The 3,502-nt window shown below is 37.0% G+C and overlaps 1 long non-coding RNA gene across 1 annotated transcript in view; it reads right to left on the reverse strand.

Moving 5' to 3' along the window:
* The window catches only part of LOC108504691, a 7,047-nt gene extending 6,703 nt beyond the window's left edge, over positions 1-344 (reverse strand). Inside the window, exon 1 of the long non-coding RNA XR_001877212.1 lies at positions 134-344. This is a non-coding gene — a long non-coding RNA (uncharacterized LOC108504691). The remainder of the gene's footprint in view (positions 1-133) is intronic.
* Between the last annotated feature and the right edge of the window lie 3,158 nt (positions 345-3,502).

The raw sequence follows: 3,502 nt of genomic DNA on the forward strand, positions 1-3,502 counted from the left end.
TCAGCTCCCTGTCCATCCCCACTCCCAGCTCCCTTCCTGCCTGGCTGCTCTCCAGCCCCTCTGGCCCAGCCTGGAGCTGCCGGGGGTTGTTGTGGCCAAAGGGCAGGACCCGGCCCTTGGCCTTGTTCAACACCTTGTTAATCCACGGAAGGGCTCCCACCAGGAACAGAGCTCCTCAGTTCTCAGTTACTCATTTCCCAGGAGGAGAAGTTAAAGATTGACCCACGGGAACTGGGACTGGGAGCCCAGGCGGGTTCAGGGACTGGAGCAGAGTTTGGTTCCAGCCTGGGGGACACCGAGTCCCAATGTGACCAGGGAAAAACCTTCCCTCCCCCTTGGTTTTTAATGGTTTTCAGTTCTTTTTCAGCTTCTGTAATAAATAATATAATATAATATCATATAATATCATATCATATCATATTATATCATATTATATTATATACATATATAATATAATATAATGAAAATAGTATATAAATTCATATTTTCAAATACTATATAAATACTATATAAATAATAATAATGTATTATATAAGTCTAATGGTGATTAAAAAAACTTTTTTCCCCTTTTTTTTCGTGGTTTTCAGTTCTTTTTCAGCTTCTATAATAAACATAATATAATACAATATAATATAATATAATATAATATAATATATAGTTCAATATGTAAATAACAGTATATAAAATAATAGAGTACGTAAATATATATTTAGAGTATAGAAATCTAATGGTGTTTTTCAGTTCTTTTTCAGCTTCTATAATAAATAATGATATAAAAGTTTTAATTAATGTATATTTATATGCATTCTAAACAGGTATATACATTATTAAAAAGTAAAACTATGTATCATAATATTATAAATGTTAAATTACATTTCATATGCATTATTTAAAAATAATATCTATAATAGTAGTAAAAATGTTACTTAATGTATATTTTGTATACATTCTAAAAATGTATATGCATTATTAAAAATAAAATACAAATATATATCATAATACTATAAAGTTGCATTTTATATGCATTATTTAAAAAATAAAAATATATATTATAATATCATGAATGTTAATGTATATTTTATATCCATTATTCAAAAATAAAAATATGTATTATAATATTATGAATGTTAATTGAAAATATTAATTGCAATTTTATAAATGTTAATTAATGCACGTTTTATATAAATTATTTAAAAATAAAATTATGTATTGTAATATTATGATTATTTATCTTTTATATAATTCTAAAAATTAAAATAAATAAAAATATTTATTATAATAGAAATGTTAATTAATCCATGCTTTATATACATTAATTTAAAATATTGTATTATTATGAATGTTAACTTGTATTTTATATACATGCTAAGATTAAAATAAATAAATATATGTATTATAATATATATAATGTTAATTAACGCACATTTTATGTATATTATTTAAGCATAAATAAAAGCATGTATTGTATTATTACAAATGTTAATTAATGTAGATTTAATATACATTATTAAAAATAAAATAACAATATGTATTACAATATTATGAATGTTAATTAATTTATAGTTTCTATACATTTTAAAAATTAAAATAAAAATATTTATTTTAATAGTATAAGTGTTAATAAATCCCAAACCTTCCCAAACCTTCCCTTCCCAAACCTTCCATTCCCTTCCCACACCATCCCAAACCTTCCCTTCCCAAACCTTCCCTTCCCTTCCCAAACAAGGAGTGGACGGGACATTTTGCAATCTGGTTTAGTGGAAATGGGGGATTTGGTTAAAAGCTGGATTTGCTGATCATGGAGGTCTTTTCCAACCATAGTGATTTAGGATTTTCCTAACACCTGTAAAAATTCCATGGAATAGAACTTCCCAGAGGGAAAAACCCCCAACAAACCCAACCTCTCGTGGTAAAGAAGCCGATTTTTCGGCGTGACTCAGGTTTGGGGGTTTTTATTTGTTCTGCAGTTAAAGTTTTCCTGGGAGAACGAGGCAAATATTTGCATTTGTGGGGGCAACACAAACACCTCCCCTGCGGGTTGGAGCACCGGGAATGTGGGAACAGGCAGGGATGGGTTATGGGACAGTGCTCTGGATCCTAGGGATGGATCTCAGCACCTCTCATCGGCATGAGAGCTCCTGGCTGGAGGAGGAGGAGGAGGAGGAGAAAGAGGAGGAGAAAGAGGAGAAAGAGGAGGAGGAGGAAGAGGAGGAGGAATACATAGAGGGGGAAAAGGGGAAGAAAAAGCTTCCAGGAGTCCCTCCACCCATCCTGGTGCTGATCAGAACAGCTTTCCTCACTTTCTTGGGATGAACACGGGCAGTGCCAACACTGGGGGCTGGGCAGGAAGGACAGGACAGGGGCAGGTTTGTGGTGCCCCCCTGGTACATTCCCGGGGCAGAGAAAGCTCCACCAAAGCTGGGCAGAAATTAAAAATACACAATAAAAACCTCTGGAGTTAAAACTAACCCTAAAAAAATGCTGTTAATTTTATTCTGGTTCAGCTTTTCCTCCCGGTTCAGGACACTCTGCATGAATGGGATGACTTGGCCCAAACATTCCTTGGAGGGGAGCAAGGATTCAGAATTAAATACTGGATGTTTAACATAGAGGGAGTTAATATTCATTAATTAAGAGGATTCTCATCCTGAAATACCTATTAAGGCATTAATAATTCAGCTGCAACGGGCTTGGATGGGAACTTTGCCTGTCCAAGTGTCCCTTATATATACAAAGGGCTTGTGCTCTTTTTATATGTGTAAAAAAATCCCCTCTAAGGCAAATCACAGGTTACTTTTGAATGTTCAAACCTTTTAAAGGTTTATTTGCAAATAGTCACCAGAGGAGCATCAGGCCAAGCTTGACAGTCCCACCTGAAGGTGGCTTGGCTGGGTTTGGTGAAGCAAAACATCTGGAGCTGCTGACTGCTCTCTGATGCGGGGTAAAGGAATCCAGAGAGCTTGATTTCAACTTGACACTCCTGGCACAGGGGGGTAAAATTCATTGACAACCTTATCTGGAGCCATCAGGGATTCGAGGGGTTGGGATCAATTCCCAGCTCTGTCACATGCTGCTTTTATAACCCACCCAATCCCTTCGTTTCTTGGTGGTTCTGGTCACCAGCTGGGAGAAAAAAGACACTTTTTGCTTGACTCATCTGCTGAATTCCTGGAGCAGGAGCCGTAAATCTTCCCAAAATGCAACGCTGAGCAAAACACTCTGGCCTGGGCTGGGCTGGGGGGACTTTCTGCCCAGCTTTGGTGGAGCTTTCTGTGCCCCTGAGAATGTACCAGGGGGAGTTTACCAGAGGGGCACCACAAACCTGCCCCTGTCCTGTCCTTCCTGCCCAGCCCCAGTGTTGGCACTGCCCATGTTCATCCCAAGACAGAGAGAAAAGCTGTTCTGATCAGCACCAGGATGCCTGGATGGAGTCCTGGAAGTTTATTCTTCCCCTTTTCCCCCTGTGCATTCTTTCTCCTCCTTCTCTTCTTCTCCTTCTCCT

The sequence above is a fragment of the Lepidothrix coronata genome, unplaced genomic scaffold (genome assembly GCF_001604755.1).
Source record: "Lepidothrix coronata isolate B3197 unplaced genomic scaffold, Lepidothrix_coronata-1.0 Scaffold173, whole genome shotgun sequence".
Lineage (NCBI taxonomy): Eukaryota > Metazoa > Chordata > Aves > Passeriformes > Pipridae > Lepidothrix > Lepidothrix coronata.